Here is a 16,239-nt window from a genome sequence, read left to right as displayed (position 1 = left end):
GATGTTGTTATGTCAAGTGATGATCATTTACAGAATCAAGGTTCAATGGTATTTCCACCTCAAAAATCATAATTCAGTGACAGAGGAAATTCTTCTTCTTCATTCACTCAGTCGATTCCGACTCTTTGTGACCTCATGGACCAGTCCACGCCAGAGTTCTCTGTCGGCCGTCGCCACCCTGAGCTCTTTCAAGGTCAAGCCAGTCACAGAGGAAATAAGTCTTCTTAATTTTCTCCCAAGTTTGTAGAATTGCTGTCCTTTCTTGTTAAAACACAAGAAGCCTGTTTAACTCCTTCAAGTTATAGGGAATCAAAGCACACTGAAGTCTGAAGACTTGGTTAGAAAAGCAAGAACAATCCACTGGGAATCCTTGTGTCAGCATATAATAGGGCACCCTGGATTGGAATTTACATTGGTATCATTCATACAGTAACAAAGGATAACAAACTATGCTTTTCTGCTAGTAAGAACTGTAAATTGAAGAATACTTATAGAACGCATTTGTTCTGATTCATAAAAATCCTATGAAGACAGTAATTCCTATGCTCATGTATAACATGGATGACAGCATAGTGCTATTCACAAGCATAGGAGTGTTCCAGTCAAAAAGATGGAGGTATGTTTGGTAGGTAAATGGGATGATTTGGGATGATGCAAAATGCCCTTTTGTCCAACAAGTGAGGCTTTAAGGAGCAAAAGTAGTGACTCGTGCAGAGACCAGTTATAACTTTTCATTGCAGCCTCACTCACTATGGTGTTAACTTGAAATGCCCCACTCACCAGAAGAACAAACCTCCATCACTAATTTTTAAGGTGGCTTTCAGAGGTCAGATGGGGAGTTAAAGCATAGCTATAACATTATGACTACATGTTTGATGTCATAATTTTTATATGTTTTTATCTTCAACGATAATTTAGATTCTGTCTTACCTATTTTAACTTTTATAATCTCCCCACCAGGCAGGTGAAACCTAAGTGAATCCAATCCCATTCAAAACATTGTCATGGTTCATAGTATCATTTCAAAAGCTTATAATAAGTTCATAAGAATCAGCAACGTAGGTCATCAACCAAGGTAGTACCTATGAAGTCAAGCTGGAAGTCATACTGAAATGGATCTAGGAATTACCCATTTTCAGGCCATCACAATGTATATATGAAACTCTTTTAGAAACTCAAACCTTAGATATTTTACACTACATGTTTCAAACACTGGTATGTTGCAGAAGGATAATGTGATGAGCTCTCTCGCAGCTACAAGTGGGGCTAAAAGGAGCAGAAACACTAAACTCTGAGAAGAGCTGTCACAACTCTTCATTGTATCTCATTGGTGAGAAGGGTCTCTTCCTGTCTTCTTGAAGAACAGAACAGATCTCCACACTTTGGGATGGATGTCCAGTTTTTAAGGTAGGTTTCAGAGCCATTTGTGGTCCTGGCAATAAAGCATGACTGCAAATGAGATTATGAAGCAATCATGTTCTAAGTCTAATTTATGACATCATAACTGATTAACAGGATGTCAGCCTTTATGTGTAGTGACCATTACATAAACTGCTGGAATACTCCAAGAATTGTGTGAACAAATCAGCTAAACAAAAATATTGAATTTATGTTAGTGTCCATCTTCTTCTGTTTTTTTTTCCCGTTTTTGCTTATGACTTCCTTTTTCACACTTTTATGATATTTAAAGTGTAATCTTATGCATGTCTAATCAGAAATTATGAGTTCAATAGGCCAGGTAGGTGGGTATCACATTGTAGTCTGGGCTTTCTGTCTCTTTCAATATTGAAACTTTCTTCAATGGTACACAGAGAAAACTATCCATATATTTGGTTACCAGCAAAGAAAAATTGCTACATCTTTCTTTCCACCCCACTTGCTCTTTTGGAATGTAGAGGGTTTTTTCCCCCCAGTATGCTGTCCTTTTTTTGCATAACATGTACAATGTATTCAGAGAAAGGCTGTTGAAAATACAAGAAAAGTTGATGCAGATTTTTAGATAGACTCTCCTTGAGTGTTCTCTTAATAAGAAATATAAATATGAGCTTTCCACAACCTTCAAAGCAGATGAGTACATAGTAATTTAATCTTATACCAAACTAACAAGATCACCTATCTTAACATAGATTCAGAACAACAATGTCAGGCACAGATTATGAATGCATCATCATTACTTGACTTGCCAGTATGAATTCACTTTGGTGATACCATGTTGAATACATAAGAGTGTGACAGAGCAATGAATATAACATCAACAAAGGAAGAAATGTAACCTGATTTTCATGCTCAGTCTGATCACTTTGTTGATATTGTGCCCAACAACATTCTACCCAAAATGCACAAAATAACATTTAGAATAAGCTCTGGAATGTGATATATTTTATTCTCTATGACATGGGTGTTGACCCTCCTTTGCAGCACTCATGACTAAGCTATCACCAAAGAGAAAAACATAGATGAACAGTATAATCTAGCATTGCTCCAGAGCTGATTAAGAATGATAAATCAATTAGTTACAAATGAGGAACCAAATATATGGATAATCATTTGCAGTTTACATGAACACCACCAATCACAAACGACTACTTGTAATAAAATAATTGAGTTGTTGTTTTTTTGCTGTATCCACTAACACTGGTTTTAAGTCTGTGTTTGCTTCTGCTTCCATTCCTTGTAATCTTATTATATTCAAAAGTCCAAATATGGTTTAGCCCTGTTATTTCCCACCTGGAGGTGGTCCCTTCAAACAAAAATCTGGCTCGAAATAGTCCTGGATCCAGCATCCATGTGCTGAATCCAGGGCAGTTGTCCAGATGACCTGGGGCCAATTCAGCTCCATTGGGCTGTCATCTTCTCTGTGTTGCTGCTGCTCCTAGCCAGTTATGGAGCTCTATCAAAGTACCGGGTCATTGTGGCCATGTCTGTGATGTCAGAATAGGGTAACTGTGTAACCAATAAGAAGGATTGGGGGTTGATCTCATTCTAACATCAGCAGCGGTGACTGTGGTAGCCAGGAACACAGACAGTGCTTTATGGCTGGCTAGGAGTGGCAGTGACAGAAATAACATGGGTTGATCATCAGTGCAGGAAAAGCGTGATGATGTGATGTCTGTTTGGACAGCAGATCAGACTGATTCAGAGCAGTCCAGCTGACCAGGCTGCCCTGAAGCTCAAAAATACTTCACAGTATCATAACTCTGAAGTGCCCTTCATCTGCCAAAAGCAAAACCAGTTTAAAGTGGAAAAACCTGAGATATTCACCAGAAGTCGCTGTGCTTTGAATACAACCAGTGTTCCATTTGTGTTGAATACAACCCTCGTGAACTGACAAGCTTGGGCAGACCTGGCACAGAAACTAAAGAGTCAGCTTTTTAAAAAGTGAAGACTAAAAGAGCAGTGCTCTTCTGTTTCTCTATGGGCACTTCCACACAGCACTTTAATGCAAGTTCAATCGAGTTTTTAAAATGTGATTAGACCCGCATTGAAGTCCACACACATCCCAGAAAATGAGTGCTTTCTGGAACAGGTGTCCAGATGGCTTCCTGGGAAGACAGCAAGACACTCAGACCCATACCCAAAAATGTTTTAAAAATAAAACAACTTACCTGGCCACCTGAGCTCTCCTGCTGTGTAAGAATGACACACCAGGAGAAGGGGTGCAGAAGCAATTTTCCTCCTTCCCCCTCTTCTGGTGCGTCATTCTTATGTGGCAGGAGAGCTCAGACACCACACTAATGGCAGCCGGTAAGTTCTTTTTTAAAAAAAAGATTTTCTGGGGTGTGTGGGGAGAGGGTCTGAGCTCTCTTGCATTTTCCAGGCTGATTCAGCCCAGAAAACACAAGAGGGTTGTGTGGATGTCCCCCTTAGAAGTCCCAGGACTTCTGAGATGCCAGTCTTGACAGTGGCCATAGTGAGTTCAACCTATGCCTTTCAAGAAGGTGCGGATCAAACCCACAATCATATTAATTTGTTACAAAGTGAGTTTTTCCTGCTTTTGGTGAATAAATGCATTTTTATGTGGGGCATCATCTTGACTCCCCACTTGAAGAAGGGGGAGGGTGCGCATTTTAGGGCCTGTCTCAATAGGCTCTATGAAGACCTCAGAAAAAAAGATCTGCTGAAAAGTTTCATGTGATCTTGGTTCTGAACACTTGCTTGGCCTTCTTCATTTACATTAAACAATTGAAATGTTTGAGACTTCAGCAATGCTTTTAAAGCCCCACCTTGTTTTGTTTCAGTACCTTAACAAACAGAAGAATATATGTTTTAACCAGATGCAGACACCTAGGGGAGGCGATGCCTGACTTGACTACAATATATTGAAAAATTATCTTAGTAGACTACAAGATATAACATGACCCCACATTAATATGAACTGAACTTACAAAATTCTCAGTGATCATCCTCAACTTTCTTCATTTCAATATCCTAAGTCAGGGTGAGGGGAATTACTGTTGATCAATAGGGAAATCAGAAATCTTTGTTAATATGTTTTATATCACCCAGGATCCATCCCTTTAGCTTCATCAATTTCCTGCCTACTCTTTGTTTAGTTAGTTTATGCTTAACCCACCCACAAGACTTAACCCTCTTTAAGTTAATTCTTCCCAACTACAGTAGAGTCTCACTTATCCAACACTCGCTTATCCAACGTTCTGGATTATCCAACGCATTTTTGTAGTCAATGTTTTCAATATATTGTGATATTTTGGTGCTAAATTCATAAATACAGTAATTACTACATAGCATTACTGCGTATTGAACTACTTTTTCTGCCAAATTTGTTGTCTAACATGATGTTTTGATGCTTAATTTGTAAAATCATAACCTAATTTGATGTTTAATAGGCTTTTCCTTAATCCCTCCTTGTTATCCAACATATTCGCTTATCCAACATTCTGCCGGCCCGTTTATGTTGGATAAGTGAGACTCTACTGTATCTGGAATTCTGATCATGCCAGTTCTCACATACTAAGAGGATGACTAAAGGGCATCAGTTCTTGCTATTGACTTTATTGGAAATATATTTTTTCAGCAGGCACAGTATGTTTTCAGTCTAAAGGAAGCCAGCTAGAAATTTACTTAGCTGGAGTGAATGTGAGGCATGAGCAGCTATACTGCAATTAAACTATGTGCTGTTGAGCTCTGAAAAGCCTTCTGTTGTAATACAATTAACCTGATTAATTAATACAGGAATTTGAGATTGCTATATCTAGTATGAGGTCACAATTTAAGAAGACCATAATCTTTTATCATGGACAATGCTATTACATTATACTGATGAAATACACTTGGAAGTTACTTGGATGAGTATTATTGATATCTTATTGCCAGTGACATGTGGCCCTGTCACAGGATGTGTTATATTCCCAGTTGGCAGTCTTCTATCTTGTGTTTCAAACAGATAACCAAAAGTATCCAGCAGTTCTTTTACATCCGTTGCCCTCTTGGGTAGCTTCATTGCATCCTTTGTTCTTAGATCTACTTACAACTGTATTGATTGTGGCATGCATACATTATTGAGTGTGACAATTGCTTTACTAGTTCAGAGTAGCTCCTACTAATTCAAAGTATAGTGGTAAAGACACTCTCTGTAAACACATGTGGCAAGGCTGAATGGTGGTCAAGAGCAGGGACTGGAAGCTACCGTCCTCTTGAACAGCATGACTACACTTCCAGAGGGCGCAGTATAAATGGCAATACAGTCGGAAGAGTAAAATGACTGTGGATGTCAGGGAAATGGGTGAATAGAATAAGAAGTTATTTCTCAAGAAAGAGCACTGCCTTGCCAGCTCCAATGCTGCTTGGGAACAGGCTGAACAGCTTTATCTAGTGACAGAAATTACTTTCATTTCTACCACATTCCACCCCAGTTGTCACTCCACACTGCTCCAAAAAATCCTCTACTCTTGTGTAACAGAGCATTATACCATCATAAACTACCAAAATGACAGCCTGAGAACAAATCCAGTAGATAGGGCAACGACTACTGTATATACTCATGTATAAGTCAACCTCATGTACAAGTTAAAAACAGGTTTGAGGGTGTCCTGTTTTGTCTTTCAAGAACAGGCTTAAGACACTGTGGTAAGTAAATGAAAACTGCTTTACTTCAGCAAAACATAAAGTACAGCACACTCAGTGGAAGGGGAAGCAAGGAAATCATAGGGCAAGCACAGTTCTTAGTCTCTGATAAACTCCCAAATCAAATAGCAGTCTTACTTCAGACAAAGAAAGAGCAATAAATCCAGATGCAGACTCAAAGCAGGCACCAGGGGAGCGAAGGCATTAGAGTCAGTTTGTTATTAGCAAGAGCTGGCTGCACCTGCTTCTGCTTTATAGCCCTGAGTCCCCTTACAGTTGCTAGGGTAGTTCCTAATTACTCAGCTGTATTTCTGGCAGCTAATCTAGCTGAACAACATCTCTGCTCTGTTTCCTTTAGCCTCTCCTGAAATGAGGGTACTTGCAAAGTCTCCTCAGATTCCAACTCACTCTCAGATTCATGAACACTTTCCTGCTCCCCTCCCTCCTCTGAAGAAGAGGAATCCCTAACAGGGGGCCAGAGTTATGCAGCCTCTTTGAGTCTCCTTTGGGAGAGTTAAAGTGGGTAATAATAATAATAATAATAATAATAATAATAATAATAATAATAATAATAATAATAATAACAACAATAGCTTGATATGACCCATGAATTATTCAAGGATCATTCTACAAAGAAGGAAAAACACCAATGCTGCCTCATGCAATCAGCCAGCCCTGGACTAATTTAACCTTAGTCCCATCCAGGCATTCAAAAAGGCTAGAAGTGATGACAGCTTTAGGTATAAAACATATGGCACATAGGGTAGGACATAGGACACAATGACCAGGTCGTCATTGCTCAAAGGAAGTTGTCAATACTTTGCAGTGACCACAACATGAAAATTGTAATTTGGATGTACACTTGTGCATTTTGCTGACAACATATTTTATTTATTTGTTTGTTTGTTTGCTTATTTAATTTATATACTGCTCTTCTCCCCCAGGGGGATCCAGAGCGGTCTTACACAATGGCAGAATTAGATGCCACATATAATACAAATGTAGTAAAACCAAACATAAAACACAATTAAAGGCCAGTATCCAAATCAAATTAAAACAATAAAAACCATGTGACCATTATGACAGGGCCAGTAGAATTGAGCCAAAAGTCAGAGCCAGTCCGTGCTCGACTTCATATTAATCCACCAAATCCATCAACTCATATCCTAGGATGGGCCAAAAGCTTGATCCCACATCCAGGTCTTCAGCTGCTTCCTAAAAGACATGAGTGAGGGGGCTTCCCTAATCTCCCTTGGCAAGGAGTTCCACTGTCGCAGAGCCACCACAAAAAAAACCCCTGTCTCTAGTTCCTGCCAACCGCACCTGTGCCGGCGACGGGACCGAGAGCAGGGCCTCACTTGAAGATCTTAATCTGCAGGATGGCTTGTAGGGGGAGATACCTTCTGAGAGGTATAACATACCAGCCTATGTAGATGTACTATCTTCTTTTGCCAGCTGGATTGGAAGTTGATAGTGCACAAAATTGCATCTCTTGGTCTATTCCCAGAACTACTAACCAGCATGGGATATGACCAAGCCAAATCCCTGGTCAAGCAACATATAACAGACATTGAACACCAAATAGATCTGTCTAGTGCCCCATCCTTCATCACCAATTGAGACAGTAGGAGCCATACCTCCCCTGTGGAATATCTTACTATGTTGGAGGTAGCCAACCATCAGAGAGCCTTCACTTTGGCACGATGTCATGCGCTCCCATCCGCAGTACTGGAAGGTCATTACCAGAAGATTCCATACTCTGAGAGGCTATGTCCATGTGACTCAGGTCAGATAGAAACAACGGAGCATGTACTTCGGCAGTGCCTGTTTTATAGAGACATTTGAACATGTCTCATCATGCCATGGACAACTAAATACCCAGGATGTTCTGGACACTTTTACATAACCTTATTGCTCTCAGATACCATCTCAGCTGTGACATATAATGTCGCCAAGTTCTGCACGGCTGCAATTAAAATCCAGCAGATGATGATTGAGAGCCAAAAGAACTAAGTATCATCTATAGAATAGAGTTGGGAAAGCAGATATAGACCACTATTTATAGTTATAGGTTGTTATTTACAGTTATGGGTATTCCCCCCCCCCACCCCGGTGCCATCCCCACTCCCTTCCTTTAGACTCCCCCCGGATGATCCTGTGGGTTGAGTTGGGTCTTAATGGTACTGGTATATGATCTTCAGCCTAGATTTTAAATTTTGTCAATGATTCAATTTTATAATGGTTTTTTTAATGTTGAAGTTTTTAACCTAGTTTTAAATTTGTCAATGATTTAGTTTTATAGGAGTTTTATTAATTTTAAAAGTATATAACCTCTCGGATTTCATATGGATGTACGGGACTGGGTGCCCTTGATATGAGCTGGTCATTGACCATAATAAAAGTTAACATTACATCACATATGTAGATGTACATTTTGGAATAAATTAATTTGGCTCAAAGGTTTGACTAAGACACCATGTGTTGGATGGAGTAATGGCGATCTTGATATAGAGAAACCTTCTATCACCGTTGATAAGTCATTACTTGGTCAGGTAAAGCTACTCAGAACATCTGCAGGGATGTGTGTTCAATTAAGAAGGCCTGCCCAAGAGGGATTCCTGAGGACTTTTTCCTATCACTGAGGCAATTGATACAATTGAAGTCCTAGTTGGCCTTTGTAATGCAGAAATAGCTGGACTAGTGGACATGGTGACTTCAGAGTGTTACCTTTAATAATACAATAATATTTTATTTGTATGCCACCCTATCTCTCTGAGGGAACTCAGGGCAGATTCTAACATACAATGGCAAACATTCAATGCCTCTATAAAACAAACAAATATTGACACAAAATCCCAGATTTATTTATTTCTCGTGTCAGAAGCGAACCAAGGGTACAAGTTGTAATAGATTTGCAAACATAGAGATTTTTTAAAGAAAAAAAACTTTGTATTAATACTAAATGTATTTTGCCCACTAACTGGCCACTTGGAGTGCCTCTCGTGTTGCTGTTAGAAGGTGCATGTAGCAGGGCTCAGAATGCATTGCAGTAGATGGTGGTTTGCTCTTCTCCACAGTCGCATGTTGTTGACTCCACTTTGTAGCCCCATTTCTTAAGGTTGGCTCTGCATCTCGTGGTTCCAGAGCAGAGTCTTTTCAGTGGCTTCCAAGGTGCCCAGGGGGGAGTCTCTCATCCGGCGTCAGCCACTGATTAAGATTCTGGGTTTTAGCCTACCACTTTTGGACTCTCGTTTGCTGAGGTGTTCCTGCGAGTATCTCTGTAGATCTTAGAAAGCTATTTCTTCTTGGGCTCAGAATTCGAGCCACCAGATTCAATTAAAAAGTTGGGAGAAGGTTTGAAATCAGGGCCTTAGATATACATATTCATATGACATGTGAGAGAACTGGTTAAAAATACAATACAGGTGGTATATTACTCTTTATAAAAAATTTAAATGCTATAAAAACACATCTAACAAATGTTGGAAGTGTGAGCATCAGATGGGCACTTTCTTTCATTTATGGTGGACTTGTCCAAAAGCTCAACTTTATTGGAAAGACATAAATGAAGCTATACAATCAATTATTAAAATAAAGATTCAAAAAGAACCCGAATATTTTTTACTGGCAATGTTAGACATTGAACACGATAAAAATAATGAGATCCTGTTTAATTATCTGGTCACTGCTGTGAGGATAACATACGCGAGGACTTGGAGACAAAATGAGATACCAAAAAAGGAGGAATGTTTGAATAAAGTCATGTAGGTGATGAATATGGATAGACTCACATATTGGCTATCTCCAAATCAAGGTCTACCAAAGAAGGAAACCAACTGGGACCTGGTAAAGGACTATTTAAAACAAATGAAATTTGATCATACTGCTGAACAGATACAATCTTAGAGACTAATGAGGACGAAGGGGATGTGGTGTTTTACCCATATGTACGAACACTTAAGAAAGATTGTGAAGAACCAGTTAAAGTCAGATGGAAGTCAACAATTTTATTTTTTATTTTTATATCCTTTTTTTTACACTTTTTCCCCTTCTTTCTCTCACCTCATTTCCTACTTTCTATTAACAATAAGTGTTCTCCCACTTTCAATGTGAAATTATTATTATTCTCTAACATTTATTCTTTTTCTTTTCTTTTTTTAAATATAAAACCCTCAATAAAGATATTAAAAAAGAAAGCTATTTCTTGATTTAAGGCGTTGGTGTGCTGGCTGATATCCGAACAGGGGATGGGCCAGAGATGCCAATGCCTTGGTCCTTTCATTGTTGGCTGCTACTTCCCGGTGGATGTCAGGTGGTGCAATGCCAGCTAAGCAGTATTAAGACACGAGAGAAGCCTCCACACAGGATTGTGAACATCTGGGGATCCCCTGGGCAACATCTTTGTAGACTGCAGATTCTCTCACAACCAGAAGCGACATGCAACTTGCAACACGGAAGCAACAAAATCCCAGATAAACCCCGCATATGAAAATAACATTAAAACCTAACATCAAATTAAAGCCTAACCAGTAAATTAAACCTAAACACTAATAATGAAACTACATGTAGTCAAACAAAATTATATAATAACATAAAATCTAAACTAATATCCACATTAATTTACAACAGCCAAGTAGAATTCACACAACAGTATAGGTTGGTTGTGCAGTCAAACGATAGCCAATGTGCTGGCACTACCAGACCTACCACAATCCCAAGCGATTCCAGCAGCACATATGCCATAGTTCATACAATCTCAAGAGGATGTAATGTGGTTATCCAATAGTAATTACTTACTTTCAGTTTCTACAGCCTGAGGATATGGACAGGATCCTTGGAGAAATGAGAACCACCACATGTCCCCAGATCCTTGCCCTTCTTGATTCATTGAATGGGTGAAGGAAGTAGTCAATGCCTCCTAACAGCAAGGCAGGGTTTAAACATGTCAAAAGGAGGCATTTGTAGGATCTCTGTTGAAAAAGCCTTCCCTGCACCTCTTCATAATTGATAATTATTACCTAGTGTCTGATAGTCAATTTTTGGGAAAGAAGATAAAGTGTGTGGTTGTGTTCTCCAGATTCCTGCATGAAATGGATTATCTTGATCCAATCAAAATCCCCAACTGAAGCTTGATTAAGTTACTGTTCTCCTGGAACAAAAAAGCAAGTGTGTGTGTGCGTGGGGGGGGGGGAGTGGTAGTGGTGGTGGTCAGCCAACAATAAGTGATGTATCATATTTAATTTTGGTGACACATTCCCAGCTTATCCACCTTGGCTATCTAGCAATAGGCTTTATATGTGTGTAGAGTTTCTTTCCATTGATTGATTTCTCATAGATATCTGTGTATCCCAGCTGTCCTAAGCTGATATGCTCTAGATCTTTTGGACTACAACTCATGTGAATCCAGTTGATAGATTCCATTCAACTTCGAAGTAGAAACATGCAGGATTCCATCACTAGCTATTAATGTGTTGCTTTCTCTTATGGCTGGGAGTGATGTGGAATATGGGTGGTGGTAATAGAAGATGCAAAATTGCAGAAAACCGATAAAGGGGGGAAAGAATACATTGAACTGTGAAATGTGATTTATCCTCACACCCACATCGCCAATTGAAAACCCATATACACCTTACTGTTATGATAATAATTTTACTAATCTACATTTATCTCTCTCATCAAGTAAAGAGTACACTCTCACACAAGCTTATACCAAGTGCATTCTAATATAAGCTTGGATGATGTCTTTCTGAATTTAGTGGGATTTACTTCAATGTTAGCATGCATAGGATTGTGTTTAGTAGCTGACCACTGTTGTAGAAAAAATGAACAAATTTTAGAAGTTCATATGAGTGTTTCCTTAAATCTTTTCAACCTTGCACAGTGTCTTTAACAGAAATGAATGTTGTAACCAAGAAACCCCTCTTTGCTTTAATGTTGCATCTTTTTCTTCAGGGGGATAAAATTGGATAGCACTTAGTTTTCTGTAGTAATTTTCCTCCAAGGCCTTCTGGGTCAAAACCTTTTCTATAAAAGTACTACGTATTTTTAGGTAATAATGATTTCCACTCAGGAAGATAGCAACCCCAAATCTGGCTGCAATATGCCTATGATGAAGGAAAGAAAATAACTTCTATTTTTTTTTTAAAAAAAAAAAAAAAGGAGAAAAAAGCCTCCACCAAAAATCTAAAATTGAAAATATTGCAATGGATGTACACACAAAGATGCACATCCATACCAGGAAAACAGAAAATGATCCATATACCTAGCCACCCAAGTCCCAGGTTTTATTTATAATGCTCCCATTTAAAGTAAATTATCTGAAGAAGGCTACCAGAGTTTCAATTCCCTCTGCGGTATTGGATATTAGGAGCTCAGAAATAGAGCTCGTAAAATATTTCCATTAATAAGCTCTCCTTCCTGTATCCTTCACCTTTCTGTTATCCTTCAACGGAACACCCAGTTCATGAGTGAGTGTGTGTATGTGTATTTTCAAGGGGAAAATAGACTAACAGGAATCAAAAGTTGTACAACACAGATGCTATTCCAGCAATTGGAATCAGGGCGGTTTTTAACTTCATTAAATTGCTGTCATATGGTGTCTGCTGACATGCCTCAGACTTTGGAGAGTTTTACCCATCAGGTATCCTCTAAGATTGTTAACAAGAACAGCAACTCTCATTAGGGGTTCCCCAAAAGCAGCTAATTAAGGGACAAAGGTTGCTCAGATTGTGACAATTACACCTGTAGGTCTCTGTAGAAATACCAAAATCGCACACAAGCGTATGTTTGGTTGCTTGGAACACGAAATAAAGACCCAGTCCATTAAAAAAAATGAGAGGCAGAAAGCTGTCAGCCATTTGAAAAGCTTTAGGAAAATGATCATCCAATTAGTGGCTATGATCAAATCAGGCATGAACTCTCTCTGGATGGCTCCATAATTTTCCTTCTTGCATGGTATAATTTCATATAGCTCAAATGAACTCATGAGAGGTAATTCAGTTCCAAACAGTTTTCTCATCACTGCTAATTATACTAATACATTGAAATGCCTCCTACAAAATGCATGAGCCCTTTAAGCCACCTCATTAATGTGATATAATTTTTGCTAGAATATATATATCAAACCTATTATCACCACAGGTTTTCTTTATCATTTTTTCCAAGATGCCGATCAAAATCCCTGAAAAAAGTAGACTTCTTGGATCTGGCTTTCTCATAATTATCCTTTTCTTTGAACCACGTTTGACTACTGTTGCATTTTTTAAAAAAGCTTCCTAGCATTGTGGAGTATTGACAGAAGTATCCCTTATACCCATTGGTCCCCTCCCCTGAATACTTTATTCAACAATTTTTCCCCCTGGTTGTAGCTGATTTTTTAAATGGCAAATGGTGCATGCAATAATGTGCAAAAATGAGTTATACAAACTGAAAGCAGGGGTGTAAAAAGAAGCATCATCTGAGACTAAAATAAAGACAGATTTTATGGTATTTATGTCAGTTAATTTAACTGCTGGTAGGGGCTTTTGTTGAAACATGAGTTAGTTCCAGTGTTTAACCTTGCAGCATTAATTTATGCTTTATGGCATGAGTACTTCATCACTCCCTCCTTGGAAAAGACAGTTATCTCATTAGTTGGAATTTAATGAAATGCAAGGATACACTTCTTAATTTCAAAGATTACTATAACACAAATCAGGTGTAAATCTCAGGCTGACTGTATTCTCCCTTTGTCTACACACACACACACACACACACACACACACACACACACACACACACATATATTAGAAGGCGTTCACTTCATAGCCGTTTCACAAAAAATATTTAATAGGTTATAGTCTATAGCTGCTGTGAGACAGGCAGGCCTCATCATCAAAAGGTGCCTTACTTTTAGATGCACTGTAATTAAAATGAAGATCTCAATAAATCTTTAAAAAGTGGGATACACACATGCATTTAAAAATACGTTATAAATTATTACTTCCAAGACTGACCCAGGAGAACGAGGGAGTAGTGTAAGGATTTACAACATTAATGGGCACAAGAGATGGGGTCCAATTCTCTCCATAACCCCACAATGGCACTTCCACTTGCCATTTTGAATACTATGGAGTGGGGAGGTTTTTGTGAGGGGGGGGGGGATATTTTTATCAGTTTTCAGGTGTTTTGGCATTGTTTTGGGTGAAACTCACTTGAAAAATTTCACATCAAAATAGAGGACTGGAAGGGGGTTGCTTCTGGACATTACTCAATGGCTTGCTCAAACAATGGCTATGAGCAAATATAACATTTTAGCAAATCAATGTTTTAGTTGTTTTATTAGCAGATCATACTACTATGCTTGATACATCAACTACACTATAGGGATGTATGTACTTGTTAAGGAAACCTACAAAATTCTGATGGATGGAATAATCAACCTCCCCTTACACCAGGGAAGGGAAGGAAAGAATATTAATAATTATTTATTCCTAACTTGGAAACAAGATCTCTCCACTTTTGAGAAACTGTATAGAGAAGAACATCACACAAAGGAATTATTCTGTGGAAAAATAAATAAAATGACACTATTCATGGAGGAATCATTTATAGTGTGGGGGCAGAATCTAGATCACTATGATATGTGCCATTTTCTTGGGGAAATAACTAAGTGTAAGTAAGTGAGAGAGCAAACTAGTCCCCCACCATCTCCATTTTATGGTTTTTCAGATTTTAAAAGAATGTATGTTGAAATGCTGCACTGGAAAATTGTGCTTTCTGGAGACTTTTGAGCATGAAATTCTACATTTAGGGTCTAAAATATACTTGATGATTGGAAAGCTTTGGAGAGGCACATTGGTAGTCTTGGTATACTGCATGTGGTTCATGGGTTATACCGTCCTCAGAGTCCTTGCTTTAAAAAAATGAAAACAACATAAAATAGTTTCAAAAAACAACAATAAAGATGATAAATACTTGAAAGCACACCACAGTAGTAATCCCATTTCCATCGGTCAGGAGGAAAATATGACAAGTGTGTTTTAATGGAAGTAACTGGTGCCATGCATTATTGTGTCCAGACCAAGGTAATAATTAAGCTTCTGGAAAAAATTGTACAATGTTGAAAAATAGCTTTCTGATTATTTCTTTTACATTCCAAAGTTTTAAAGTTTATTTTTTCTAATCAGTTTGTCAGAAATCACTTTTCAGGTTTTTCAGTTATAGAACCACTGATGGCAGAAAGCTACAAGGAGGATCGGGTGGGGGAGAACTCTGCTGATTTTCATGGATATGATTCAGAACATTAATACCTTAATCTGCATAAAATGAGTTACATATTGCTGCAGTAATTTAATTTGTTTGACCAGGAATTTGCAATTGTGAAAAAAGAGATTCAGAAAAGCCAATGAAGAGTCTTAAGTGCTTTCTGCAAATGGCTGGTTTCAGTTAATTCAAAATCACAGAGCTCTAATTTTAAGATAGTATCAAATTATAGCGGTTCACATTTTGGAAGGTAAAAAAGGATAACACATTCTGATGTGAAAAAACCACATCAAACACTTTATATCTATATGCACATATTTAAATAAACCTTATTACAGCCACAAGCCAAACACTATATCCCTATGTTAGACTGTGTGGCACTTTGAGCTCCACATGAAGTATGTATTTCTATTGGTAGTTACAATAGGAATGAGAAACATGTGTCTTTTCAGATGTTAGACTACAAATCCCAGTAGCCCCAGCTAGTATAGTAAAAGTAAGGGATTAAGAAAGTTGCAGGTCAATAACTCCTTGATGCTCATATTTGCCCAACTCTGCTCTCCATGAAGAAATCATTAAAATATTAAGCTGGCTGGTTGGGGAATAATTAAGGTAGGCAAAAGGTAAGACATCTGTAAAGTCTTTGATAAAATATAATACCGAAAAGTATGGTTAGATAAGTGGTTTACAAATTAAACTTCAAAAATGTTGATGGAAAAGTGTATATTTTGCCCAGGATAATTGCCCTTGAAACTGGTTCAGTTAATTCTTGTTATCCTAAACCATGAGGATGTGAAAGTGATACATGCAAACAGATTAAAATATGATTCATTAAATTTATATTCTGCAATCTGTCCCTAAATATCTGTACTGAGTTTTGCATGTCTGCCATCAGTGCCAACACACCATTTT

General features: G+C 38.2%; 1 protein-coding gene across 1 annotated transcript in view; it reads left to right on the top strand.

Annotated features, from left to right (window-relative positions):
* The window catches only part of LOC134295474 (uncharacterized), a 145,609-nt gene extending 135,592 nt beyond the window's left edge, over positions 1-10,017 (top strand). The window contains exon 3 of the transcript XR_010002065.1: positions 10,002-10,017. The gene's annotated coding sequence lies outside the window, so the exon portion shown is untranslated. The remainder of the gene's footprint in view (positions 1-10,001) is intronic.
* The last annotated feature ends 6,222 nt before the right edge of the window (positions 10,018-16,239 follow it).

This window comes from Anolis carolinensis, chromosome 1, assembly GCF_035594765.1.
Source record: "Anolis carolinensis isolate JA03-04 chromosome 1, rAnoCar3.1.pri, whole genome shotgun sequence".
In the NCBI taxonomy this organism is placed as follows: Eukaryota; Metazoa; Chordata; class Lepidosauria; order Squamata; family Dactyloidae; genus Anolis; species Anolis carolinensis.
This window is presented reverse-complemented; position numbering and strand designations above follow the sequence as displayed.